Here is a 16,975-nt window from a genome sequence, read left to right on the forward strand (position 1 = left end):
GATTAAATACGAGTATATACCCGGAAAATCAAAAATAAATAGCGTTTCCAAGCTGATTCTTGGCGATGTCACTGTTAGATATCTATATGAACCAGGAGAGCTTGAAGGCGGTAAAAAAAGAGCTACTGATCCTATTTGGAGTGTTACCACACATAACATATCAACGATAACACGATCAACTGGTAGACCACCGATCTATAGACTGGATTCAATTGCTCCTCAGCGCGGATTTACTCGCGAGCAACTACAAGTGATACCTGACGATACTCAATTACCCCCGCGTGGTCTTAACTAGCGCCGTTGCGTCTATTGCACTCAAGACAGGTCAACCTCACATTGTTTTTGACATGACCGAGACTGTTATCGATCCTGTCCACGGTAAATTGGCGAGCGTCTTTATCCGAATAACGCCAGCGCATTACACAATTACAACTCGCGCAGTGATTATTCTGTTGTTGTCGTAACGCAATTATTAATTCGGCATCAATATCAAAACGCCGCTGTTTTTTTTTATCCTGTTGGCGGTAACCCGAGAGTTTTCTATCAATGACGCTTGCATCGATAATGTCGTTGTCGTTGGTGACTCCGTCACTGGCTTCGTCAATAACAATTCTTCGAAGCTGATTTATCCTTCGTACTCGGGACACTGCAAGATAGACTAGATTCGACCATTCGATGCGATTATCAACTATCCAAACAATTGTGTCCGTGATGGTTAGTCCCTGCGAGGAATGTATTGTCGTTGCGTATCCTAGCGTCCACGGGGATTTATCAGCACGTAGCGCGTCCTCGACGACGCTGATATCAACGAGCACGATATCATTCAGCACGAGAATTTGTTTTTTTGTCCCCGACGCTGTCGGGCCCGGGATTTCAACTTCAATGTTCTGCCGCCGTGTGTCCGCGGGTCTATAACATAATGGCACTGGACGCGTTGGAAACTTTTCCTTATGCAACGCAAACAACTTCCGCTGAAGTGTGTCTCTGACTATCTTTCTACTCGCTACAATCAAATCGTTTGGTCTCCATGTTTCCCAGAATTCATTTAACGGCGTTTCCGGAATCACCTCGCGAATTATTTCACATTGAATTTTATCCGGCTGTAATCTGATTAGTTTTTTAACCTCGCGCAGTTGTTCATCAAGTGCTCGATAATCAGTATCGGTTTCTTCATAATAGTCCACAAAACCCTTTAACCAATCATGTGGACCCTCGCCGACAAATGGTGGTGGTTGACCATGATCCCCACACATGATCACCGCTGTATTCGCGCGCAGCAACCACTCAAGAAACATTTGTAAAACATCTAACGAAACAGTACATATCTCATCCCAGATGATAATGTCGGGAATAAATTTTTCACCCATTCGATCAGGAGTCCACTCACCGCCGCTGTATCGAAAAAAGCTGTGATAAGTAACGGCGTCAACATTTCGTTGTTTTATCTCTCGCGCTAGTCTATGGGTCGGTGTAAGCACGATTATACTTGCCCGCGTTCGAAATAATTCAATTGCCCGAGTCGTCTTTCCTGACCCGCCACAGCCGCTTAAATAAACTGTTTTGTGTCTACAAATTGGATCAGAACACGATGGTGCATTAGACCATTCTGACAATTTATCACCGCGTAAGTAGTTGTTCTCAACGGTGACATCTGCTGACGGGGAATAATCGCGTCGTATTTCATTTTTAATTCTCCATGTACCCCAACTCTCGTCCGGACTAGTAAACTCGGCTACGTTTTCCTTATACGCTACGTCAACATAAAACGAATCAACGGCTACTCTAACCGCGGTATCGGGGAATCTATTTATCATCGAGAATAAATTGATAGCGGCATAACCCAGCATAGACGCCCTCAAATGTGGATACGCCGGGCTGTCTCCGTCGCTGTAGGAAACAACTGTACCCAACTTTGTTCCATTGGACAAGAAAGCTGTTTTGCAGTTCACGTATTTATTTTTTGCCACTGCGTCCTTGATTACGAAATCATATTCTGCGTCATCTATAATCAGTCGTGAGCAATATCGTTTGTAGTCGTGGTTTTTTCCACCTTGTGTGAACTTACCAATTATTCTTCTACCGAGATCTTTTGCCTCGCGGTTTCGTTGGTTAAATATCCTCCTGGACCATTCGATGATATATTCCTCGTCGGCATCAATGTTTTTTCTGGACTCGTCAATTATGCTATCTAGACGCTCCGGTTCTGGTAACCAGACTTCAGTCTGCGCCCGGTATGATATAATCGCGTCACTGACAATCAACGAAACTAGCATGCTACAATCAATCATATACCGTAGCAGCGCTATTGGCAACCACTTCTTTTCAGCCATGTGTCTACCGATCCAAATATTGCAACAGCGATGGAGTCCTGCCGCGAATTCAAATGATACTATGCGAGCGAATCCCGTTAAATCAAAATCAGGCAGTGGTCCATTAATAGCAACACGAGTCATTTCATGACTGGGGTGTCCAAATCGTCTAAAGTACTCAGCGGCGGATCCATACCCGAGAAAACTCGCTGGATAACAGGCAACCATATCAACCGAGATCATAGCGTCGCGGCTGTATTCAGTGTTCCATAGTCCACCGTGATAGTATTCCAAACAACTGGATTGTACATCCGGCAGAAATTCCTTGCGCGTTGGTCTCCACGCATTTTTCCTTGCTGCAACATGAGCTACAACCGATGGAATCGTAAAACAATTTGTTAGCAGTTGTTCATCATGCTCTTCAAATTCCATGGCGGTTTTTTTCATCTTGTTGTGAAACGCTTCAGTGCGATATAATTCACCGTTTGGTCTTACAAACTGATCAAAGGTATCCATGTCGTTTTCAGCGCTGCGAAGTAACCACACTGATACAGGGTCATTTTTACACAAGCAAGCAATAGCATCAAATAGTTTCCTCTCCGCGAGAAAACCATCCCTGGAGAATTGTTCTCCCAGGAATTCTTCGGGTATATACTTTACTGTTCTATCCCGTGGAAATATTGTGATCGCGGGCGTCCATGCGTGTTCGTTATGATCAATAATTTTGATTGGGGCTCCCTTCGATTTATACTTTGATTCGTATAATACTTCACCGGTTATCGTCGTAACGGTTATTGGAAATCTCAGCGATGTTTCTAATCTCGCTATGTCGCTGATGGTTGCTCCACGCTCTTTTACGGTTAGTTCCCACTGGTTGATTTTGCTACGTCGTAAATCAGTTAATTTGTTTCCTCGACAAGCATTTGTAAAATGCTCTATTATTCGTTCTGCTACACAATTTATCCCCGTTGACTGTTTCATTGGTTTCAGTTTTCCGATATCAGGTTTCTTATTTAACGGGTATATTCCATAAACAACTGCTGTTTCAGGATACGCTCGTTCATAGTATGGTCTGTCAATTCCGGTTAACAACCCCGGCTTGGAGTCGCGGCTGACAATGACTGTTTTCTTGTCGCTGAGAACTGGTTCAAATTTATCACGTATGATCCAATCGCCTGATTTCACCCGGACAATGAATTTTACTCTGAAGAAATATCTTTTACCGTCAAGTTGTGATATTATCGTTGCTGCGCGGTTGTCGTTCATGGTAGCATCAACAACACCATCAATTCAAAATGTTGACCAACTATGAGATGCACCATCACGCTTGAATTCATTGATACAGTCGCGTATTTTATTTAACAGGGTTCTATCGTTTATTAACGCTTTTGGTGTGTCCTTGAGGACTCTATCGAGATTGAACTTAATATTTTTCCGGGGCTTAATTGCTGCTAATCTCTCGAACTCATCCATATAATTAAAACAAGTATTTAAATGAAAGAATATAGTATAATGAATCACTGCAAATGGTTGATGATTGGGTCGACAACCCCGTGCAATAAATCATGTAGAGGTGAATTCTGCGGATATCATTTACAAAGCGTTCGTAATGGTTCTCTTGGCCCCCTACCGTGCTTGGTTTGCCACGTCGGTGTAAGAGGAAAATCGCAGTTGTGTATTAATTGTGGCGGAAAGCGATACAGGGAACTAAAACGCTATTATGACAAGCGAATTAAAAACGCCGTCATTGACCCCACCGCCGACTTCGTCATCAAAACTTCTCAAGACTACATTGAAAGGTTTATAATTAAACCAAATAATGAATTAGACAAGTAGTATTATTATACAAATGGACCAAGAGTTCAGACCTCACCCTGTGTTTGTTAATTACGAGGCATCTCGCGACGGCGTTGTTAGAAATTGCAGACTGAAGAAGCCGGTTGGATGGAAAAATAATCAGGGGTATTTGATGTTTGGTGCCGGAAAGAAAAAATACTATGTTCATAGGGTGGTATTTGAAGCATTTAACGGATTAATAGAGAATGGGCTTGTTATTGATCATATTAATAATAATAAGACTGATAATTCTCTTACAAACTTGCAAGCTATCTCGCAAAGTCAAAATACCAAAAAAGGGGAAACTGGTAAATACTCAAAGAAAGCAAAACCCGTAAAGTCATTTGATACAACAACTCACGAGGAAAAAATATTTCACTCCATGAATGAGGCAGGAAAATATTTTGACATTTGTATCGCCTCAATACGAAGAGTAGCAGAACGAGTATATCAAACAGCGATCTCAAAAAAGACCGGACACAGAATTCGATTTTCATATATAACATCAAAGGGAGATAACTTGTTTTGTGATAGCGTCGCATGACAAGAGTTACGTCCCTTGAAGTCCAATTAATGTTGCGATTAATTAATCATTTTACGATGAAAACTAATGAAATACACGCTATTATCTAACAGCTGTATTCTTTTTTTTAATGTTTTATTTGAGTATTTGGTTTCATTTAAATGCCGTGAAACACCATTAATAAGTATTTAAGGGTTTAACGATTCAAGGGAATTCAAATTAACACACACCTTGTGACTGACGCCGCTGTATTAGTCACTTTATATATAAGATGACTCGTTATAAGCCTGGGTCTTTCGAAAGCCAATTCAACTAATCAAAACTAACCCACGCTCTTGACCCGGGCGTGTGGTTGTCTTTTGTTCACAATCATGCAACCGGGTTAATTTAATTGGGTTGCTTTTGATTGGTTGAATTGGCCGTAGAGTTCCGCCCCGCCGTTTTATGTTTGTGCTGTCTTGTGCCGTCCCATCATCCATCAATCATTTCATTGTAAATATATTCATCCTTAATTAAGTACATGTAGTGATGTCCCCAAGCATATCTTCTGGGAGGTCTACGATGACGTTTGTCACCCTAGGCCTCCCTCCTGGAGATGTATGTTTAGGGTTCCAAGATGTGAATGTCCTTAATTAAGTATATGTGTATGCCTGTAATCTGCCACAACACTCGAGTGGAGATTTACGGCATTGTACTGTCCATGTATGCCTGTAATCTGCCACAACACTCGAGTGGAGATTTACGGCATTGTACTGTCCATACAAAAAACGGGGTCAAAAATGACCCCCAATAATTTTATTAAATTTTTGATATTAGAAATAAGATGTTTATAAGAATATGGATTCCCAAGACATCAATAATATATTAACTGAGATTTCAAAATTAAAAAATCAAGGAATTGAATTATCTGATGGTCTCGACAGTGAAAAAATATTATCCGATTATGAGATTATTAATGAACAGTCGAAACGGGGGCGTTTTACCCTGGCCCGCGAGTACTTTTTTATAAAACGATTACAACATACGATTAATGAGAACCTGTACCACAATGACGCAAATGCATTCATTGGACTATTCACTGCCGTTGAAATAATACGAAAAAAACTCGGACGTGTTTATGAACGACGCCGGGAGATTTCTAGTAAGATCAAAAACATTAGAAGGATTATAGACGAAAACTCCGTGGAACCCCCGATGGTACACTCGGCGGAAAATTAGAAAATTGCGGATCAATTTACAATAATGGTAGGTGAATCACTTACTACTCGGCTAGCCAGAGAGCGGCTAGCAGCGCTTAAAAAGTTCATACCGTTACGAGACAGGGTCCGAGAACAACTTCAAACGCGACAACAAATGCAAACCGATTTTACTGTTGGAAGCGAACAGTTATTTGCCCCGGTAACTAAAGCGACTAAGGATGTTACAGCGGCAACAGAACGAGCAATATATGGGGATATTCCTAAGGAGGGCGAACGGAAAGAGGCGCCTCTTCTTCCTGTACTTGAAAAGATAGCAGCAGAGACAGAACAAACACAGCAACGGATAAAACAACTTTCCAGTGATATAAAAACCCAACGAGAGTATGAACGATTAGCTGATATTGATGATTCTGAACAGGGTGATGTTGGTGAACTTCAAAAAATTTCCACTCAAAAAGGAGTCCCCTTTATAGATAAACTCACTGAAGGGGCTATAGCACAAATAAAACGACCTCAATTACTGAAATCCGACGAGTATAGGGTTTTTGGTAATTTTGCCGCTCAAAGCTATCATTCAAGAAAAAACTTTTTAAAAGACGAGTATAAAAACAGTAATATAAAACGAGATGACTGGGTTAATTGGTTGTATAAAACGAATAAAGAGATTGATCGCTTGGATACAAAAGAATTGGGATATAAAGAATTTAAAAAAGGAATTTATGATTATGATATACGACAACAACAAGAAATACTACAACAGCAAAAAGGAGAAGTCCGAGAAAAACGTCAAAAAAAAGCTGGTTCTAAAAAAACAAGCGGAGAGGGGTATCCAAGTGGTAGTGGTCTAGTTGAAAACGCTAGTGTTACCTGTCCTGGTAGTGTTCTCAGTGATATATCACGGCTAGAGGTATTAATTGGAGGAAAACGAGCCGGAAATAACTCTACGGAAATAATCAATGAGGCCGCTGATATTTGCAAGCGGTTATTTGCAGGCGGTATTATGGACATTAATGCATATCGAACGCTCATAGACGAGCTCGTGGATGATTAATTGGAAAACTGGTGTTTTTAATAAGGATGATCATACACTACAACCATGATAAACCAGTACTCGTCTACGTGGTAAACTCGCGATTGCCTATTTACCGCGCGTACTATGGAGATGGTCTCGGTAGCACCATTGCGGGGTTATTTACAAGAATGGCTCCAAAAGTAGCGCCGTTAGCCAAACAATTAGGAATGAAGGATATTGATGTTATTCGTGATAAGGGTATTAGTGCCATTGGAGATGTTGCCGGAAAGGCGCTTTCAGCCGCGCGGGACAAACTAATGTCATTGGTGAAATCCAAGAGATTCTCAAAAAGAAAACAGAAACCACCGGTAATGCCATCAACGACAGTGATGCCTGCAAATGTCAGTAAAGTAATAAATAACGCCGTGGAAGAAAAATTAGAGTCGTTGGTGACTTCGCCATCCGCCGATGCGGCAACCAACGCGCTCATGAACGCGATAGCGGGAAGTGGTTTAAATTCAAAGAATTTACGACGAAAAAATCGCAATTGAAAACATCAACATGATAAATAATAGAATGTTTGCGCGTACCGCTGATCCCGCGTTTGATATGGACGCCCCAGTACGCAGGGATGATTCTGTCCGTGATTATCAATATTATTCTTATTATGCAGCGCAACCCGACCTACGATCGCGAATTGAACTTCAAGTCCAAGATACCAGTAAATATTTTTTGCCGTGTGAAGCGTTTATCGAAATCGAGGGAGAACTCGTGACAAATGCCGCCGATAATGCACCATACGCAGATGACCATCGTGTTCGAGTTGGCTTCGTCAACAACGGTATCATGGCGTTATTTGAGAGCGCCAGATATCTTATTGACGGGCGAGAAATTGAATCAATAGAACGCGAGGTTGATGTTGCAACAACGATAATTGGGTTGGCGAGATACTCGGATGATTATACAAGATCGGCCGGCCCATCTATGATGTTTGCGAAGGACACCACCAATAACGCTGACCATATTCAGTACATCAACGTGCTGGCGGAAAGAGATACCGCAACTGACCCACAGGCTGAAGCAGCCAATCCAGACCGCAGAGCAAGACCAGGCGCTAATTTCAATATTATAAAAAGCACCAACAATGATTACAATCTAGGATTCGCAGCACGAGTAGGAATGTTGCAAGGACCACGCCGACAGTTTTCATGCGCGATTCCACTCCATCACATATTTGGATTCTGCAGAAATGTCAGAAAAGTTGTCTATGGGGCTAAGCATACAATCGCGCTGACGCGAAGGGGCGATGATAACAATGCAATATGGCGTGCTGCTGGTGTCGCTGCCGGTAAAGTCATTTTAACTAAAATGGCATTGTGGATGCCGGTGCTGACTCCATCAGTTACCACGGAAGCACGATTGTTAGCATTTATGGAACAGGGAGGGAAATCGCTGTTGAGTTGGCTAGCGGTAACAACTGATGCTAAAGAGGATAACGTCGCCGATACGTTTACATGGCACCTAGCATAAAAACAAGGTGTTTCAGCCCCGCGTCATATATTCATAGCGCTACAGAATAGGGAACGATTGGGTAATCAAGAACGCAGCCATATGATATTTGATCAATTAGGAGTCAGGGATGTTTCGCTGAGAATAAACGGACAACAGGAACCATCCGAGGATATACAGCTTAATTACGGTGACAACCATGTCGCACGTGTGTATCATCGATTGCTGTCATATATGGGTCGTGATCAAAACGTCGACACTGGTTTGCAAATATCACAACTTGATTTTAAAAACCTGTATCCGATTTATTACTTTTCGTTGGAACATCTTGATTTAACGAGACAATCCATCGTTGATATACACTTCCGAGCTCGTATAGCCCCGGGTGGTGCCAATTATAGAGCGGTTGCTGTCATTCTCAGCGATAAATCAATGCTGCTAGAAGGTGTTGGTGGACGAATGAGAATCGTTGATGCGCCAGTGGAAAACATGTAATTGAAAGCACAAACGCGTTTACAATAAAATGTCGTATAGTGTCGTCAGTGTAGAGTTGACTGATGGTCAAGTCAAGAAATTACGATCAAAGTCGGCTAAACAATGCGGGACCACAATAACGCTGAAGCCGTCACAGATGGCGGGTGGTAATCATAAGATATCGTTGACGGCGCGTCAAATAAAACATTTCAATGATGCGATGAAGAATAAAAAGGCTGTTCAAATAGATTTTTCCGCCGCAGCAATTAAAAACATGGAAAAGACCGGTGGGATATTTCCGCTGTTAGCTGCGATTCCAGCGTTGATTGCCGCGGCCGCACCAGCAGTGGCTAAGGCGGCGGCGTAGGGGGCCGTTGGTACCGCGGCGGGAATGGCATTGAAGAAGGCAACCGGGAAAGGCTACAAAAAAAAACGACCCGTGGCCGGAAAGGGTCTAAGACTACCGGGAACCCCGTATTCATGGTATTCGGGAAAGGGTCTAAGACTACCGGGAACCGTTTATTGACTCGGGAGTCAATGACTCCAATGTCTAATTTTGATTTAATAGACGCCGCAAACGCGCTAGCGATAAAAAACTTCAGAGGTGTTTTTATGAGGGATCAATTACCGGCGGCACCAAGGAATATTGAAACCGGCATAATTAACCTCGATGGGTCCTCCGGAGCGGGAACTCATTGGGTTGCATACGCGATTGATCCGCGTGCAATCGTCTATTTTGATTCATACGGGTTAGCCCCGCCAAAAGAGTTCATGCGGTATATCCGGGCGTGTTCAACCCGGGCGTGTTCAGCCCGGGTTTTTTATTCCACGCTACCAACACAGCAATTAAGTGACCCACCGATATGTGGCCGTGAGGTATTGAACGTACTCGCGGCGATTTCATCATCGCGGAAACCACCTCATGTGGTTGTAAACGAATACACTAGTGGGGTCGTAGAAGCTCAACGGATTTTAGAGAATAACATTTACAATAACGATGATTGATATTTGGGGACGACCGGTTTCGGCGCTGAAAGAATCCACGGAAACGGCCGCCGCCGACATAAAAAAACTAATCGAGGATGAAATCGCTGATACGTTGAATTTAACAAGTGTTGACCCGGGCGAAATAGTTGTATTTCAAGACCGCCAGGGTAAATTGAAATCCGGTAATGTGTCACTGAATGACGTTTTATTACGACAGCGTAATGCCGGCGAGGGCGCTATTGCGTTATATACCAGCGACGGACTACTCATACCGGGTAAACATATATTGCAGATAGAGAATATGATAACATTAGTCCAAGCCGATCTTATGAGGTTGGATAGATCAATAATCGAACTCGACATGCATATGAAAACAACTATCGATAAATTTTTTGGGTACCCGATAGTAACCGAACCAAATCTTGCAACAATAAAAAATACTATTTTGGAGTTTACGACGCTGTCGGGCCAATTTTACACGTTACGAAAAAATGTTAACAGGATCGATGACAACTTTGATAAATTCCTTGGTAAAAAAAATACCAAGCCGGATGAAATCACAATAACTATAAATGATATCACTGCGCATGGACAGGAAATAAAAACAATCAAAACTGATGTTGCAACGAACAAAAAGAGTGTAGACGTGCATGAACGGGAAATAGAAATAATCGGCGCTAATGTTGCAACGATCATAAATAATGTAGACTCGCATGGACGGAAAATAGAAACAATCAAAACTGATGTTACAACGATCATAAATAATATGGACGCGCATACACAGGAAATAGGAATAATCAAAACTGATATTGAAGCGAACAAAAAGAGTGTGGACGCGCATACACAGGAAATAGGAACAATCAAAACTGATGTTGAAGCGAACAAAAAAAATGTAGACGCGTATTGGCGGGGAATAGGATTAATCAAAACCGATGTTGCAGCGAACAAAAAAGGTATAGACGTGCATACATATGAAATAGGAACAATCAAACTTGATGTTGCAGCGAACAAAAAAAGTATGACCGAGAATACACGGGAAATAGAAACAATCAAAACTAATGTTGCAGCGAACAAGAATAATATAGACGCGAATTTGCGGAGAATAGAAATAATCAAAACTGATGTTGAAGCGATTAAAGACGGACTACCGAGAATAACAGAGCAACTCGAAACTAATATTGAAGCGAACAAAAAAAATGTAGACGCGTATGGAGGGGAAATAAAAACAATCAAAACTGATGTTGAAGCGATTAAGGACAGACTACCTAGAATGACAGAGCAACTCGAAAAAATGAAAACACCTCATGGGATCATCGGCAGTGGCGTATACACGGTTCAATACGGATCATTCGATTGGACTCCTACGCGTAATGCAATAGATGTCACCGCAATTGTTAAGGGTATTTATCGATTGACATTGATTTCGGCGATGCAGTTCAGTATATCATCGCCGAGTTCATCCGGGTTTAACAATACAATATCAACAATCATCGACAAGGATACAATCGAACGGTTTATAATTAAAGCCGTTGATAGCAGTCTATTTAGGGCAAACATCACATGGTATGCGGAATTTGTAGTGGATCTAAGTAATTAAAAACACTAGCTCTTTTAAAATAAAAATGACCACCAAGGTAATTGAATCAGAGGTATCACCGACGTCACATCAATATCGATTCGATACCGCAAAAGAATTCTCCGCGAATTTGAAAACGCTTTCCGAACAATACCGCGCAAAAATAAAAAAATACCGCCGAAAAATAACCGCCATCGACGCGGTCGTGTACTCGGTGTCGGGTATAGTGGCCGGTACCGGTGTTATTTTATCCACGGTGACCACGATAGCCCCGATCGCTGTTCCAATCGCTGTCTCCGCGATGACAACAGTTGCTGGAGTCGCCAACGCAATCACTAGGAAGATATCATCGTGTTTTCAAAAAAAACTCAACGAGTATACAGTAAAACATCAAATAGTATCCGACGCATACTCGAAATTATCCGGGTTGATCTCGTTGTCGATTGATAATTTGTTCGTATCCGATGTTGAATTCTCCACGATGGTCCAGTTGTATAGCTCCGCGATGTCAAAAATCGAGGATTTTTAACTGGAAGCCGGAACCACCTGGTTGCTGAAATTAGACACTAAAGACAACGAATAATAATAATGTCGCTGAACCCCGAAGGGTTTCAATTACTTCAGCGGATCGCGGAGAACACCACTCCGGTACAAACAAATATGATATCAATAACGTCAACGAAACCCGAATTCAGTGTGAACTTCCCATCGCCGGTTCCAGTGAAGGAAATAGCGCTGGCAAAATTGCGAGTATATCACAGTTGGCCTAATATTCGAGCGGACGCATTTAACGGACAACAACCTAATAACTCGCTGGTTTTTGCACGGAAAAATAAACCCGATGGGACCCCAGACTGGGAGGAGGTTACAATACCAACTGGGTCATACCAAATAGAACAAATCAATAAAGAATTTCAACGCAGAATAAAATCGATCACAGGAAAAGAATCAAAAATCGCTATTACGGTTCATGAACCGACGTTATCGTCGACGATTGAAATAAGCACACCGGGGTATATGGTTGATATCTATAACAGTTCAATAAGAACCATACTAGGATGGCCCAAGGAAAAACCCGCGGACTTGCACACGAATGAGAAATCGTATCATGAAATTATTACCAGTTATCAAATTGATTTGTCTATTATGAAAAACGCGTTATTACCCAGTAGGTTTATATTTCAAAACAGGAATACCATGCAATGGATATTTCCGCATAAGGAAACTCCTGAATCGTCCGGCGAGGTCACAGTTAGTTTAAATGATATCAATAATTTTTTTATCGAGATTAATTATATTTACCAATCACAACTAGAACAGCTACGGAAAACAAAAACACGAAAACACGTTGAGGTGTTAAATCAACTTATATCAGACATGGAATATATCAATGAACGAATCGTTAAAACAATGTCCGATAGCAGCGATGATAATAAACAAAAATTTCTAACCCAGAATAATATTATAGAAGCCAATTTACCCAATTTTAGGTTTCCAGGATACAACGCGCCAGAACTAAGAAAGTCTCTTAATGATTTTCTCAGTCCGTCAACTCATGTCCTCAGACACGATAACGGGGATGATGGTAGGCATATTGCCCCGTACAACGTAAATATCGCATCGGTGATAGCAATCAATCTAGTGTGTGATGTTATCGAAGGGAGTTACCAGGTAGATACCAAGCAATCAAATCAAGCTCAACAGGGATATATCCTTTATTCATTTTCACCAACAGCCCCTCCGGGATATTTAATCGTTGAGAATCCGATTAATCCGGTCTATATGCGATGCCATGATCGGTTTTTAACGAGAATTAATTTTAAACTCACCGATCAGTCAAATAACCTAATTGATCTACAGGAGGAGGAGTTAGTGATCACTCTGTTTGTAAGATCATTGTAAATAACCACTTAGCAGCAGAGGGGGCGATGACATCGACGCGGTCGTCGATGTGCTTACCGGACGCTGACGACGCTGGGGATCGGCGCGCAGAAGGTGTTAATTAAACCAAATGACGACGCGACGATCCCCCAACGACGTCGTCGTTTTTTTTTTACCAGGCGCTGACGACACTAGATCGTTGAGTGCAGAAAGTAATAATTAAGCAAAATAACGATTGGACAAAATGTCCGATTCGCCCCCTCTGCTGCTACTCCTGGGATTAACAAAAAAAATGTACTTTTTTTATTTTAAAAATCTGAATTTTTATAAGAAAAAAATCTGCATTTTTATAAGAAAACAAACGTACAAAACAGTTATTTGGCCATACACCAACAAATTACAGGTAAACCATAAAAGTTCACAGCTATGGTGATATCATCACCTTTCCAATATATTGTAAATGACTGGTGAGCATTAATTGTTAATCAGCTTATGTTATCATGTAAAAGGAGCATTAAGTTCTTAACAGTTGTAAAATTAAGCCAGCACAGCCACTAAGCAGGTAAAGTTATTGTTCTTGCTTGTTGTTAAGTCAAATTCTTTTTATTATATGTAAAGCAGCAGAGAAACCAGCTGCTTTGTACAGGCTGCCACTAAGAAACAGAAATTACCAAATGCCTTGTTGGCAAAATACTTCAAAGCGGGCTCTGCCCAACCAAATTAGTTACTGAGAGTATTTCTGACATGAAGACATGAACTGAGATCTTTAATTTCACTGTTTTCTTCATACCTCAGTAATCAGATATAAGACTAAACAGTCTTGTGCCAGCACTAATGTTTATATGCTCATAGTTTCATACATTTCTTACTACCGTAAATACTAGCTTATAAGATGAGTCTAAAATGCAAACTTTGCAGACCCAGATCTGCCAGATCATTTTCTTTGCAGTTCGATATGACTTGCAACAGAATAAATATATCATAGTAATTCTCATTTGAGGATGATCACTGGTGAAATATTAGATTATTTAATTATTTTATTGATAGTTTTACATTATCTAAGGGTCTAAGCAATCCAACATCAATTACAATTTTTAAAGCTTGGTTTCTTGTGCTAGAATTAGTTGAGTATTTGCCACCAAAAATCAAAGTCATTACACAGAAAAGTATTGGACTGATTATAATCATTAAGTGCCCGTAAAATAATAGCTAACAAGTTTATAAAAATTAATATTTGCACAAGTTAAAGACCAGAGACTCCTCGTTGCCTAATACATGAATTCACATTGGTGAAGGAATTACTTTTGTATGATACAATTGCTGAAATCATATCAGATTCCTGCAAGACAATGGTCAAAAATTGCTAAACACTTTTTAATGTGTCCTATAAGCATTTTTCTTTTTTATTACTGTATTTTCTGTATGTCTTTGGACACTGCCTTTTAACAGATAACCAATAATATTTTTGAAAAACTAATTTATTCATATCTTGTAAACTTTTGGATATTAATTTAAAAAACTGTATTTATACACTGACGTTTTCAGACACATGTATTGTTCCACATAAGACAAATACAACTTTAAAGTGGTGGAATCATTGCAAACAGCCTTTACAAATTACATGCATAATTCAAATTCATTAGATTGCTGATATTTTTTTAACATTTAAAAAAAAAACTATATTACTCATCAAAAGAGAAACAAACAAAAATCATAATAAAAATGGGAAGAATATATCACCGTTTTTTAATTTTAAAAAATTGTTACGTACCATTAAGTCATTATCTTGAATATTTTATATAACAATTCCATTGTGGATAACAGTAAAATGAAATAGATCTTTAGTTCATGTGTTTTATATACTGATATGAATTTATACTTATTTGAGGGGGCCTTGAGTGGCCAAGTGGTCTAAAGCACTCTCCGTTACGGATCACTGCCATCTCACCTCTGCCTGCGTGGGTTTGAGTCTCGGATTCGGCCAATGTGGGTATGTGAGAAAGCTTGCCAGAAGCTTCTCGTGGGTCAGTGGTTCTTTCTGGGGTTTTTCCGGGTGCTTCTTCCACCATAATACTGGCCACCATGTATAGCCTATTGTGTACTGAAAAATGGCATTAAACTCCACAACAACAACAACTTATTTGAGTATAATGTAATTTCCTACAAGTCCTATAAATGTTTCAGTACCATACTGCGCAAACTGGGCTCAGTCCAATGGTTCCATAAGTAACATCCAGGACTCTACCTCCAGCTACTTAAATACACTTCTGCTTTAGCTATCTTGCATATTACAACCAAACTTTGCACTATCATATCTAATTTCATTTCTGTTTTTACTTAAACCATTAAACCCTAATAACAAAACTCTACAACGCCAACTTGATGCAGATTTTCATGGGTGGTAGATGATGAAAAGAGATTAAAACAAGGCAGATTCTTTGGCTTCAAGGTGAAGTGTTTTTTAAAATCCAATATGCTGTTTTTCATGTGGACTGAAATAAATAAGTCAAAACTGGGCAAGTAATATCAGTTTTCATTCATTAATGTACACATAAAGTGAGACTACCTATGCCATGTGACTTAAGGGATACACTTATACCAAATGTGTGGATGTGTGGGTTTGGTTGCTTGGGGTTGCAGATTAACATTGAGGAAGTGGTTTATGCAGTAGAGTTGTAAAGACACAGATAACGATCATCCAGTTCCATTCATCAAGATGAATCCCATCACCATGTTTCATGATTCTAGATTTAAAAAAGTATGTACATATATAAAAAAACACCCTGCATAATCATGAGCTAAATTTAAGAATTTAACCTATTAAAGCCAGTAAAATGTAAATTGTCACTGTGACCTATTTTTGGGTATGGGTGTAGTACCATCAGAGATGAAGACAATCACCAAGTTTTATGATGCTAGCATGAATTGAGCTGAGAAGTAAATTTCAAACAAGTTTAATCAAAGAGAGCAAAGCATGAAAAATGGGTCACAGTGATCTCCTTTTGTGATGACAGTGTAGTAATCATCAAGATGCTTCAACTCGCCAAGTTTTATGATTCCAGGTAAACAATCAGTATCTAAATAATCTGCAAAAGGCCTGTCTTGAGTTAAATGCAAAAATGTACAACTATCATACATGTCTGCACAAAGTTAGGCCCCTAAGCCTTTTCTATATTGGGGTAGAAGCTATAGAATCAACTCTATACCATTGCCCAGAACCTCAGACAAAGTGTTTGTTTGTGAGTGATTTGAGCTTTTAACATAGCTTGAAAACGTTTTCAGTCATATCACTACAATGTCTGCAGTGTGTAAGTTTTTAGTGATGTCTAGCTAACACTGGGGCATCATACCACAGACAAGTAGCATCATGTTTCATCCATTCACATTATCCTGACACCAAGCCAACCAGTCCTAACACTAACTGCTAAATGCTGAGCACCAAGTGAAACATCTCTTAGTACCATTTTTAAAAGTATGTGGTTTGACTCAGCCAGGGTTTAAACCTGCGACCTCCCACATCCAAGGTGGATGCTCTAACCACTTAGACCACAAGAGCAATCAGAATCCAGGAAGAAAGAATAGCTGAGAACCAGTGGAGGATTAGATATTTATGTGATTTTATCTCTGCAGACATTGACACCTGGATAGTACAATAGTTTATCTCTGTAT

General features: G+C 40.3%; 1 protein-coding gene across 4 annotated transcripts in view; it reads right to left on the reverse strand.

The window, feature by feature from the left end:
- LOC149792416 (WD repeat-containing protein 37-like) overlaps positions 1–16,975 on the reverse strand; it is a 54,490-nt gene that overhangs the window by 21,928 nt on the left and 15,587 nt on the right. The window lies entirely within an intron of this gene.

The sequence above is a fragment of the Sinohyriopsis cumingii genome, chromosome 9, assembly GCF_028554795.1.
Source record: "Sinohyriopsis cumingii isolate HCF-2022 chromosome 9, ASM2855479v2, whole genome shotgun sequence".
NCBI classification, from domain to species: Eukaryota; Metazoa; Mollusca; class Bivalvia; order Unionida; family Unionidae; genus Sinohyriopsis; species Sinohyriopsis cumingii.